Source organism: Narcine bancroftii, chromosome 10 (assembly GCF_036971445.1).
Source record: "Narcine bancroftii isolate sNarBan1 chromosome 10, sNarBan1.hap1, whole genome shotgun sequence".
NCBI lineage: Eukaryota > Metazoa > Chordata > Chondrichthyes > Torpediniformes > Narcinidae > Narcine > Narcine bancroftii.
The window spans coordinates 7,452,429-7,466,077 of NC_091478.1; the positions used below are offsets into that span (position 1 = coordinate 7,452,429).

Consider the following 13,649-nt stretch of genomic DNA (forward strand, 5'->3'; position numbering starts at 1 on the left):
GACTTTGTTTTGGGGAGTTTTCTAAACCAAAATTGGATGCAGAATTGCAAGAGTGACTGCAGAGAAATAAATCATCTGAGAGGTTTAAGGAATGAATTACAGAGATTAAAGTTCATCTGCCACTGGTTGAGTGGTTAGAATCTGTCAAGCAGAAGACCAAAATGGAGGAATGAAGAAATTACAAAACAATGCACATGTGCAGGATCCTGTTAAAAAGATTGGAGAACAAAAACTCCACATGGACATATCAGAGAATAATGATTTGAATGCTGGTAGTAATTTTTATTGTTGAAGCTACAGTCCTTGAAGATGAACTTTTAAATTGTGCTTCACCACTTAAAATTGAGCATCAATCAGTAATGTAAGTGTATGCTTTGTAAATTAAACTTTTAGAAACCCTGATAGAATGCAAAGTATGTAGCTGGGAGCCAGAAAATATTTCTGTTTTAAAATTCCAGCCAGATATTATGTTGATGGCTTGATATTTTTGAGTAGATAGAGCAAATCAATTTGCTATATTTTTGAAAAACTTAGGAAGATTGTGATATTGTATAAAGCATATGTTAAGCTAAGGAGCAATAAACTGTAAATTTCCACTATTACACAGATAAAGAATTAACAAGCGCAAACTAAATAATGGGCCAGATCATCCAAATGGATGTCCTTGTCTGCCTCACAGAAAATGTATACTTACAAACCTTGCTTCCGTGAAAAACCTACAGAACTACCAATTAAATCCTGTAGCAAGTGCCTCCATTGAGTTCTGTGCCACTTATTAATGCACAAGAAAGCAACCATCCTCGAGCCCCCTCTCATTTCAAATCTCTCTCCTTGGACTTCTCTCTTAACCCAAGTTCGAAGCTGTAACAGAGACTCCATTACTTTACAGAGTCTAACTCAGTTGGAAGCCTTTTACCAATCAATGATCTGTAAAACCTTACTGGAGCCTGGGTTGCTAAAACTGGAGGATGCTTTTTACCCATGCTAGGAGATTAAGTTAATGGCATGATGAGGGACTGGCAAGGGTCTCAATTAACTGGCAGGTAGTAAGTCAGAAGATGAGCAGCTCATTGATTGCCTCGGGTTTTTGCCAGTTCGGTTATTTGCAATTGGAAATTAAAGCAAGTACTGTCAATTACTTCTGTAACTGCTGCTTCACGTCAGACAATTCAGCCATATCATTAATGTGAAATGTTGGATGTTGATTGTGCAAGATCACTTGACCACCTTGCGGATTCCTGCGCCCAGAGAAATTGGGGGATATGGGGAGAAGGCAGGTAGGTGGAGTTAGGTCATAAATTAGATCAGCCATGATCGTATTGAATGGCGGAGCAGGCTCGCTGGGCCATTTTTGGCCTACTCCTGTTCCTTCTTCCTATGTTCCTATGTAAATCATACAATCAATTCCTGATATGTTTAGAAAATGAAACTATCTCTAAGGGGGATTAAAATGCCCTATTTTTAACTCCCAAGGAAGGTTTCTTTATAATTTATTTTATATGGAGTATTTACAATATCCCTATGTAATAAGAGGGTTAATAACATATTTATGTCTAAGTTGGAGTTGTCAGCTCACAGTGAGCAGGCATGTTAAATGGGAAGGTAAACAAGACAATGTCCTGATTCATGGGGTCCTTTAGGCCTTGAAACTTGCAGACAGGAAACAAATGATTTTTTTTTGGGACAAGTGAACAATCCAAGACTTGTCTTTCGCGAAACCTTTGTTAGTTTTATGAGTTAGCCAATTAGAATGTGTAGATTAGGAAAGAAGTCCAGGCTCTTTAATTATAAAAAATGTGAATAGTGAGTAAACTCTGCCGAATTCTCCTCAAACTAATTCATGCCAAGGACTTCTGACTCTCTCTAAGCCAGCTGCATTAAATCAGTCCTGGACAATCAGAAAGGTGTGAGACTTGCTGTTAATTGATTGTATTTGTTTCTTTCTTTGGCTTGGCTTCGCGGACGAAGATTTATGGAGGGGGTAAATGTCCACGCCAGCTGCAGGCTCATTTGTGGCTGACAAGTCCGATGCGGGACAGGCAGACACGGTTGCAGCGGCTGCAGGGGAAAATTGGTTGGTTGGGGTTGGGTGTTGGGTTTTTCCTCCTTTGCCTTTTGTCAGTGAGGTGGGCTCTGCGGTCTTCTTCAAAGGAGGTTGCTGCCCGCCGAACTGTGAGGCGCCAAGATGCACGGTTTGAGGCGATATCAGCCCACTGGCAGTGGTCAATGGGGCAGGCACCAAGAGATTTCTTTAGGCAGTCCTTGTACCTCTTCTTTGGTGCACCTCTGTCATGGTGGCCAGTGGAGAGCTTGCCATATAGCATGATCTTGGGAAGGCGATGGTCCTCCATTATGGAGACGTGACCCACCCAGCGCAGCTGGATCTTCAGCAGCGTGGACTCAATGCTGTCGGCCTCTGCCATCTCGAGTGTGTATTAGACATGTTGTTTTACTCTTTCATATTACTGACCACACTTTAATAAAATACTCTGTTGCACCCTTGAAGCATTCTGTCTCCTTCATTTATTCAAATCTTTGAAAACCTGCTTATTTCATCTCATACAAAACTCAAAACGGTCAACCAGTTTACCTATCTCAGCTGCACCATTTCATCAGATGCAAGGATCGACAACGAGATAGACAACAGACTCGCCAAGGCAAATAGTGCCTTTGGAAGACTACACAAAAGAGTCTGGAAAAACAACCAACTGAAAAACCTCACAAAGATTAGCGTATTACAGAGCCGTTGTCATACCCACACTCCTGTTCGGCTCCGAATCATGGGTCCTTTACCGGCATCACCTACGGCTCCTAGAACGCTTCCACCAGTGTTATCTCCGCTCCATCCTCAACATTCATTGGAGCGACTTCATCTCCAACATCAAAGTACTCGAGATGGCAGAGGCCGACAGCATCGAATCCACGCTGCTGATGGGTAGGTCACGTCTCCAGAATGGAAGACCATCGCCTTCCCAAGATCATGTTATATGGCGAGCTCTCCACTGGCCACCGTGACAGAAGTGCACCAAAGAAGAGGTACAAGAACTGCCTAAAGAAATCTCTTGGTGCCTGCCACATTGACCACCGCCAGTGGGCTGATATCGCCTCAACCATGCATCTTGGTGCCTCACAGTTCGGCGGGCAGCAACCTCCTTTGAAGAAGACCGCAGAGCCCACCTCACCGACAAAAGACAAAGGAGGAAAAACCCAACACCCAACCCCAACCCACCAATTTTCCCTTGCAACCACTGCAACTGTGTCTGCCTGTCCCGCATCGGACTTGTCAGCAACAAACGAGCCTGCAGCTGACGTGGACGTTACCCCTTCATAAATCTTCATCCGCGAAGCCAAGCCAAAGAGAAAGAGACAGCCTGACAATTAACATTATGCGCTGAAACCAAAGGTAAATTTTAAAGATCAGTTCAGTCATTTAAAAGCCAGAGCTCAGAATTTCCCCATCCCAAAAATCTTTATAAAATTCTAAATGTTCTAATTTTTTAATGTTTTCAAAGGGTAAGTAACACAATTTTCGATTAAAAATTGTTTTTTTGGATGGAAATCATTTATTACGATAATCTTACAAATTTACATTATTGTCAATATTCATTTCTTGTGTTTTCATTTTTTTTCAAGGATGTTTTAATCTTTAAAAAAAATTGGACATATAGCACAGTAACAGACTCTTCAGGAACGTGAACCCATGCCACCCAAATAACGCACAACCCCTGTACGTTTTGAAGTGTGGGAGGAAACCCATGCAGACACGGGGAGAACGAACATACAGTGGCAGATTCACTCCCAGGTTGGTGACACTGTAATAGCATTGCACGAACCGTAATACTAACCGTGCTTTCCAATTTCTTTGCCTTGTAACACCTGCAAGTAAAATAGCAGAAAATGTAATTTTTTTTTTAAGAGTGGAATATCCTCAATTCAGTAAGATCTGCAACAAAAACAAAACTCAGTCAAATAGAATCTGTGGAGGGGAAGGGATTGTCAACATTTCAGATGGAATCACAGCAATCTGTTTCATATTATGAAATTAACATACTTGCAGTATTGAATGTAACTCACTACACCAATGGAAATCTGAAAGAAAAGTGGATGGTTGATCAGTCAGCCTCCAAAAACAGTTTAAATTCTGAAGAAGTTGCACAGATGAAATCCCTATAAGAGATCTTAATTTTCAAGAAAATTAACATGAAGGAAGTTGATGTAAATTGTGCACAATTGGGTTTTCTTTTACAAATTTTAACTAATGTATTTTTACCTATTAATTTATTTTTATAATTTATTTTCCCTGTTTTTTGCTGGTTTCTTGAATTCTGGATACCAGGGGTTTTACTGGTACTGGGTTTGGAGGAGATATGGAGATTTGCCTGGTTGATTCCAGAGATGCGGGGGGAGGGGTTAGCCTTTGAGGAACAATTAAGTCACCTGGGACTGTTTGATGGAATTCAGAGGAGATCATATAGTAGCATGACATTATGAAATGGATAAATGAGATAGAGGGAGGAAAGTTGCTTCCATTGGTAGGTGAGACTGGAACTAGCAGATGTCGCCTCAAGATTTGGGAAGTGGATTCAGGATGGACATGAGGAGGAACTGGTTTTCCAAGAGAATAGTGAATCTATGGAATTCTCTGCCTCAGGAAGCTGTAGCAGCTCAGAATCAGGTTTATTGCTATGAACATGTTTCATGAAATTCGTTGTTGTGCGGCAGTAATATTGGGCACTACAGGTGCAAAAATTGCTATATATTACAATTCGGTAAATGCACGATGTAAAAAAAATAATTAGTGCAAAAAATAGAAAAAGTGAGATAATGTCCATAGGTTCATTACCTGTTCAAAAATCTCATGGCAGAGGCAAATAAGCTGTTTTTGTAATGTTGGGTGTGCGTATTCAGGCCCCTGTACCTCTTTCCTGATGGTAGCAGTGAGAAAAGGACATAGCCTAAGTGGTGAGGGTCCTTGATGATAGAAACTCATTTCTTGAGACGCCACTTCTTAAAGATGTCCTTAATGGAATGAAGACTAATGCCCATTATAGTGCTGGTCATGCTTGCAACCCTCTGTACCCTTTTCCTGTCCTGTCCTCCATATCAGACATTGATGCAATCACTGATGAGGCTGCCTCATTGAAAATCGTTAAGATGCAGTTGGAAATAGTTTGAAGCACATGAAGAATAAAGGATATACTGGACCATGAGTTGAAGGGCTCAGGCCCAAAACATCGATTATGTACCTTTATCTTTACTACATAAAGAACTCTACATGAATTTCTGAGTTTCTCCAGCATTTTTGTGTAAACTACAATCACGGCGTCTGCAGACTTCCTTGTTCAACATCATGAGTATATATTTCTGCCATTGTTGGTGATGCCTCATGGTTGCCCAATTTTGAGATCCTATTTGTGTTCTGAGTTTATCCCGTTTAGTAGAAGTGTGGTGCCTTGTGATGTGATAGAGTGTCACTTCTCTCTTCTTAGTGGGATTGTATAGTGCCTAATATTGTTGTCATGCACAGAGGAATCTGCCACAAGTTGGTCAATAAGAAGGAGTCCAAGCAGATTTGTTCTTTCATGTTGGTTTACTTACCACTTGCTGCATACCTGCTCTGGCAGTTACTCCTATAGGAACATAACTGCCGTATATTTTGGCATGTGTCGAGTCGTAAAACCCAAAAAAACTCTCAAAAATTGGTGGTCACCTTATACATTTTATATTATTTTCAGACCTTAAATTCAGCTCAAAATCCAAACCACGCCAACCATGAAAATACAAATTCAGTGTTTGTCGACCCGTGAAAAGCAGATTTTGTGTATGAGTTGACCCTTGAAGAACCAAACAAAAACTTGACTGCAAAAAATTTTCATTGAGATTTTTATTTAAAATAACAACACAATTAGCGCCCTTCAAAATCACTCTCATTGTCGGAAAATAACAACATCTTTCGAACTCTTTAAAATCACTCTCACTATAATCATCTGAGGCAAAGATCGAGGCAAGCACATCCATACTTTACTGTTTAAACAGTCATCACACGGGTCCCAGTCTGTACCTAATGACGCAGCTTCGTTGTCAGTGACCCATAACAAACCATCATCCATGCCACTACTTGCACAGGAGGTACTGCACTTTTTCAACATTTTTATCACATTCTCCAACTTAACTTTGTCCCATGCATTGAGCACAAAGTTATACATCACATCAAGTGATGCAGCACGGATTGCCCAGCCTTTTGTAAACGTCTTCTGCACTCGACATCCATGTAATCCATTCCTCACGCACATGGTCTTTGAATGGCTTGTTTAAGCAGACATCAAGAGGTTACAATAGAGATGTCAAACTACCTGGGATAACCACCATGTAAGTATTATGTAATGCTAATCTACTTTTAGTCTTTTCAGTTAAGTGGCTACAAAACATATCCCAGACCAGTAAACTCTTTTTTTGAGTGCCTGTTCCACTCATTGTCTATCCATAGTTTTACACCATTTTCATCCATCAATCCTTTTTCATGAAAATGTACAAAAATACCTGCAGGGAATTTCATTTTTGGTTTAATTTTGCGTTTGAAGAATACCATGGGTCTTCATTTTGTCCTGTTGGCCATGCACGATAACACCACTGTAAACTTAGTCTTTTCGTTAACCTGTACTTCTGGTTTGCATAGTTTTAAGACCTTTCCATTCCACTGTTCTATTGCCTTGAAATTTATGGGGGTTTCGTCCATGTTTCCAATGTTTGCCAATGCCAACCAGTGTTTCTGCTAGTTACATATAATAAACTGGTGAAAACTTATCAAGATCTTTTGGTAGTTTCTGTGTAATTTTTGTTTTTTGTCATAATACCACATTTTTCCTGTTCATGAAACAGTTGCACAAGCCTATTATAAAGCCTCAAAATCTTTACTGAGGTTTGGGTGTGACTTTGCCACTGCAGTGCAAATGTACTTATTTTATTTCAGGTGACTATGTAGCAATCTTGCCTCTGTTCACATACTCATTCTGCAACGTGATTTTCCAGCTCTGTCCAATGAGTGATTCCTTTTCTCAACAAATGTTGCCTTTTTGGTATCTTCTTTTTTCTTCCAATCTCTTACCAATTTCTCATATACATCAAATTTTCTTGCATCAGCTCAGGTGCTAGTGTTCTATCATTTTCAACTTAAAACTCACTCCATACTTTGGTCACGAGTTGAATTGTATCATAGTAATCACCTCCAACCAGCGCCCAGCAGATCAATCCACACAATTTTTGGGGAATCGACACGTACGTCAGTCAGCGGCCCATCTCAGGCATCCTGATCTTTGGGGGGTCGACTTGTACACCAGTCAACGGGCCAGCTCAGGCATTCAGAAAATTTGGATTGACTTGTATGCCAGATATGCCATAAAACCCTTAAAATTAGGCTAAAAAAAATGGGGGTCGACATGTATGCCAAAGTAAATGCTTTGATCAGTGAGCTATTCTTGTTGCTGCCATTATAGACCCAATCTGGAATAGATTTTGTGACCTTACTGGTCTTCATGCTTTTGAATATTCTGCTTGAAGAAATACTCGTTGAGAGAGACTGAAGAATAGTCATCAGGATGAGACTTTGATTGTATTTGACCTAATGTCACAACAAATCAGTTTTGAGGACTCCCACTGCTGCCGCTGTGTTTTATATCGTATATAGATATGATTTTGGGAGATAAAGTTGGCAGGGTTTTTTTTTAAAGTGTACGCTTCAAAACAGATCTCATTTAAAATATTGGAGCTCTGCTCAAGCTGGCTCTGAATACCTTTGCAAAACTTTGAAGAGTGCCCAAGAGACTTCACTAATGAATTGTTGTTTTAAAAAGCAACAGATAAAAGAACTTGTCGGAGCCACAGGCTGACTGAGTGTAGCTTGCTGTTCTAAGAGGGCTGTGTGGTTTTTGCAAGCAGTGAGGGACTCAAACAGGCTTTTCTCTGAGTGAGAGAGAGAGAGAGAGAGAGAGAGAATTCAGTTCTGCAGTTTTACAGTTCAGCAGCAGCAGCTGGAACTGGAACAGGACAAGCTGGCAAACTTGTGGAAAAACCCTATTTTGAAGAATGGTTGTGAGTTCTTAGTTCAGCCTGTTCAAAGCCCTTGTGGTCCATACAAGAGGAGATGGCTGGCTGTATGATGTTTCACTTGAAATAAGGGATATAGAAAAGGAACTCTGTGGTGACCTGAAAAAAAGAGATTATCATCTGGAAAACCCCTGATGGGGCAATTTTTTTTCGGCAAGTCACTGATGTGGCTGATTAAAAGGAATCAGTTTTGGTGTCCAGCGAACAACAAATCTCTCTCTGAAAACCAACAAGAACTTTCCTGAGTGGTAACCATTTATCTTTCAAGCACTAAAGCCTGGTGAAGATTCATAAATGTTAAATTCTGTGCACAGTATAAGAACTTGGAGGAATGGAGAAGTGAGATTAGACTGTGAATCAAAGAACTTTTCTAAATTTACACACATATTGCATACACATGCACTTAGAATTAGAAGGGGGTTAAGTTAGGTTCAGTAAGTTAATAGTATTAAGTTAGAGTTTGATCCTGTTTTCATGTTTAAAGATCATTAAAAGAAACCATTGGTCTTGGTGAATATTTATTGCTGCTGGGTTTTGGGATCCTCTGGGCTCTGCACCACAGTCTCTGTTGGTTTTGTTTTTCAAGTGGAAAAGGACATGTCCATGGATGGTGGTAGGAGACATTTATGGATTATAATAGAGAATTATGAGCTGCTTTTGGAAGAGGGGGTTGGGTGGGGAGGTTTTAGTGAGGGTTTAGATGGGGCTCTTTTGTTTTTTTTTCTTTTTTTCATATAAATCAACATGTATTTAATCAATAACTAACAATGTGATATGTTTTTTATTTGTTTTATATATATATATATATATATATATATATATATATGTTGATCTTAAATAAAATATTCAAAAAAGAGAATGATGAGAAGTCTAAGCACAGGATGTTGCATTTCTAATTCCTGGGATCTGCCTCCCAATCTCATCTCCTGATATTCATGAAGACAACATGGCGACATTGACTGTGCTGAGAGCAGAATAAATGTTCAGATCCTTAATAAATAAGACAATAAATTCTCATTCTCATCCTCAAAAACCCAAAAAGTTTAAAAGGTTTTTCTCAGTATATTTATTTGCCATTTTCAGTAACCTGAAAGACAAAAACTATTTTAAATTAATGTGTCAACATCCACAAAGAAAAGTGAAAAGTAGCCATAATGAATTTCGCTTTGCTTCAATCAGTTATTCCTGCAGCCTCAGAAAGTTATGCAATTCAAACTTTTCTTCCAAGTTAATAACACTGGACAATGAAGATTTTGCTTCCTGAATGCTTTTGGGTGCATTTAATGGATTTTGGGCGACTGATCATGAAAATCACCTTAACATTTTACTTTCACCCACCATTTTTTAGATATAACCTATTTTTCTGATTTCTTGTCATATTTGAAGTCTACTTCAAACATACAAAACTATGAAGTGCAGCATGTCATTGAAAATTCATTTTCTGCATTTGCTCTTGGACGTCTGCTGATCTTGGTGTAGTCAGTGATGAACATCGTGATATTGCGACCATGGAAAAATGGTAACAGAGCAACTGGAATCCATCAAGAATGGCCAACTACTGTTGGACACTGACACAAGAGGCATCAGATGTGATTTTTTTTTAAAACAACTACAGTACAATTCCGATTATCCAAAATCCTCCTAAAAACAAATTTAAATGAGGATATACAAAACAAATCAGAAATTCTCATTTATCTGAAATTTTTTCAGTGCCGAACTGCCCTCACAGGTTGAAAAAAATTCACTCGACATGAAATCAGAACGATGACTATCCTCATTTCAGATAACTCCCTCTCCTCTCTATTTCTATTTCCTTCCCCTGTTGATTTTTCTCTCCAACTCTACCTCTCAAACTGTACGCCACTGTCTCCCAGCCACAAGCGGTTAGAAGAATCCCTTGTCCTGGCATCATCAAGGAGAGTGGCCTCCTGGACAAGAGCAGGACCTTGGGCTCAGTGGCATTCCCTCCTCTCCCCTTCCCTCTCTGGCACACTGGAGCTCCCAACAATGACTCAGAACCCTCCCCTTGGCCTCCTACTGCCCATGCACACCAGACTCGCCAGTATGCATATGCAGTAGGCCTGAGGGAGAATTCGGAGTCGGATCTCTGGCGTTGGTAGCTCCAGTGACTAGGGAGACATGAGCCTGCCGACTCACCAGTGTGTGTTCCACCAGCCCAGGAAGCCTCCCCAGGGATCAGCAGCAGTGGGGATGTGTTGGGGATTGATGGCGGCGGGTGGGAGGTCTCAGTGATCGGCGGTGGTGTTATAGCCAGCATTTTTTTTTGGTGGGAATTAAACATTTTAATACTTAAAAATCTTTCTTTTATTTGTTGTTGTTCAAACATTGATACAAATGATTTGTTGTTGCTTCTGAGCTGTTTTTTTTTTAAAAAATGACCATTTATCGAACAAAAATAGGCCCGGTCCTGACCATTTTGGATAATTGGAGTTGGAGTGAGCAGAACTCACTCAGGACTGAGTGGAGGCATCCATCTTGAAACTAACCAAGATGCAACACCACATCTCCCAATTTCCCCCTAGTAGTCAGGATAACTACTAGCACTCTATCAGTACATCCCCTTTCCTTGAGATGTTTAATTTAACAATGTGACACACTAATACATTATTAATTTAAATTTAAAGTTTAACACCAACGTGAACACAAACATCAACAGCACAAACCCTTTTAAGTGTGTAATTCTTTTTCTTTAGGTGCTTTGATTTTCTTTGGCTTGGCTTCGCGGACGAAGATTTATGGAGGGGGTAAAAAGTCCACGTCAGCTGCAGGCTCGTTTGTGGCTGACCAGTCCGATGCGGGACAGGCAGACACGATTGCAGCGGTTGCAAGGGAAAATTGGTTGGTTGGGGTTGGGTGTTGGGTTTTTCCTCCTTTGCCTTTTGTCAGTGAGGTGGGCTCTGCGGTCTTCTTCAAAGGAGGCTGCTGCCCGCCAAACTGTGAGGCGCCAAGATGCACGGTTTGAGGCGTTATCAGCCCACTGGCGGTGGTCAATGTGGCAGGCACCAAGAGATTTCTTTAGGCAGTCCTTGTACCTTTTCTTTGGTGCACCTCTGTCACGGTGGCCAGTGGAGAGCTCGCCATATAATACGATCTTGGGAAGGCGATGGTCCTCCATTCTGGAGACGTGACCCATCCAGCGCAGCTGGATCTTCAGCAGCGTGGACTCGATGCTGTCGACCTCTGCCATCTCGAGTACCTCGACGTTAGGGGTGTGAGCGCTCCAATGGATGTTGATAACACATGTCCTAATGACATTTGTATCCAATAACACAGTTCACTTGTCCTTCTTGACTCCGTTCACACTTGATTGTTCAGTGTTTCTTGCTTTAGAACCTTTCTGCACTACCATGCCCACGAAAAGTGTGTCACTGAGAGCAGTTTCTTCTATAGTGTATGCAGTGTCACTTCTGTTTTGTTTCTTTTGGAAAAAAAACATTGCTTTGCATAATGATTCTGCACTTATTAAAGACTTTTCCATAGCTGGGCATCATTTTGGTGCCTGTTGAGTGCCACATCATTTGGAATTGAATGTCTCTCCATCTTTTTGTTGTTTCCTATATCTCGTTTTTTTTTGTTTACGTGTGTGGACACGTACTGTGGCTACAGCTTCGCCTTCATTTTCACTGGCTTTTGGACCAAACTTATTTGTGTACGAGATCAATTTCCAAACATCTTCAAGGGGTTTGGAGTTCTACCGTTTGGAGTTCTACAAGCCAAATTCTCTGGTATTTATCTCCTAATCTAAGTGGAAAGAGCCTACTAGCATTTATTCTGTCGATATCCCTCATAATTTTGTCAACCTCTATCAAATCTCCCTTCAATCTTCTATATTCCAAGGAATAACATCCTAACCAGTTTAATCTTTCCCTGTAACTCAACTCCCAAAGACCTGGCAACATCCTAGTAATCTTCTCTGCACTCTCTCAATCTTTTTGATATCCTTCTTGTAGTATGGCGACCAGAACCACACATTTCTCCAAATTTGGCCTCACAATGTCTTATACAACCTCACCATGACATCCCAACTCCTGTACTCAATACTTTGATTTATGAAGGCCAAGAATCCAAAAGCTTTCTTTACAACCCTGTCTACCTGTGAAGCCACTTTCAGAGAATTGTGTATCTGTATTCTCAGAGCCCTTTGTTCCTCCGCACTTCTCCGTGCACTACCACTTACTGTGTATGTGTAACTTTGGTTCTTCCTTCCAAAGTGAAACACCTCACACTTGTCTGCATTAAAATCCCCATTTTGCTTAAAGTACACACTTATTATGGGTTCCAATTATTGGAAAGGTTTTTTATAAAGTGCCAACTTTTACTTTCTCATGGGTTAATCCCACACAAAGCAAACATTCTCATATTCAATTGTGGGTAAAAGAGATTGGAAAACGAGAGTTGACACCTCGTATTTAATTATGCTCTTCAATATTTTAAATTTCATTTTGCCCGAGGAGCAGAAGGCAAATATATTACTTTGTGCTGAGCCTATTAGAATGTTGGCCTATCTTTAAATTACTGGAAGAGTAAAATAGAGGCTTGGGCTCACAATTTGAAGAGAGTTAAGTAATTCTAAAAGAACACTTATTCAGAAATTCAGCCTCTGCTCATTGAAGCCTCTCAAACCAAAGCCTCAAAGTTCACCTCCTACACTGAGCCACACACAGTGGCCACTCACTTAACCTTACCATCTTTTATTGGCTACAACTAATTGGTCAATGGAGAAATTTAAGCAAGCACCTCTCATTCACAGTCTCATTCTCGCAGCCCCCGACGACATTTAAACTTTTGTTAATGATGGGGTCCACAGGCTTAGTGGTCAGTCTCTGGATTTTTGTAATGTACAGTACTCCCACACCTCCCCCCCGCCCCCCCAACCGCTCCAGCATTGTGGAAGTTCGTGGTCCTTGAAAAGTGTCTCTATTATAATTTTCAACATTGTTATTCTGTTATTCCTTTCATTTTTTATGTTTATATGGTTATTTTATTCTCACATAAATTTTGTAAGAGCACATTTTTATTCTGTATCTCAATTTTTTTTGTTGTTGTGATTTGTAGACTCCAGAACTGCTGTAATGCTGGGTTATGCTGTATATTAATAAACATTGGAGGTATGATTTTTAAAAAGTTTATAAAGAATGCAAATATTGACTTCATAGTTGATATCAAGGAGGGAAACTTTCAATAGCAGAAAGATGAGTGGTGTCGCAATAACAACCTTGCTAAGGAACCGATTGTAGATTTAGGAACAAAGGAATCCAAAGATCTTGAAAAGTTATTGGAGTGCATAAATTATTTAGCTACAAATATGCTTTAATTTGTTTTTTGGGTATAAATATAAGCACAGAGATTATGGCTGAAGCCATAATATAGCACTGTTTGCAGTTCTGGTTACGACATAAGTTCAAGTTCAGGTTAATCTTCATTTTATTGTACATCTACAACCTGGGTTATAGGATAAGCTGCATCAAGTTAGGATTGAAGCAATTGCAATGAAGAGCGCTCTCGTGCTCACACTGGACACTCAG

General features: G+C 40.1%; 1 protein-coding gene across 13 annotated transcripts in view; it reads left to right on the plus strand.

The window, feature by feature from the left end:
* The window catches only part of c10h10orf90 (chromosome 10 C10orf90 homolog), a 184,209-nt gene that overhangs the window by 28,306 nt on the left and 142,254 nt on the right, over positions 1 to 13,649 (plus strand). For all 13 annotated transcript variants that reach the window (XM_069899683.1, XM_069899686.1, XM_069899681.1 and 10 more), the window contains one exon: positions 3,634 to 3,802. The gene's annotated coding sequence lies outside the window, so the exon portion shown is untranslated. The remainder of the gene's footprint in view (positions 1 to 3,633; positions 3,803 to 13,649) is intronic.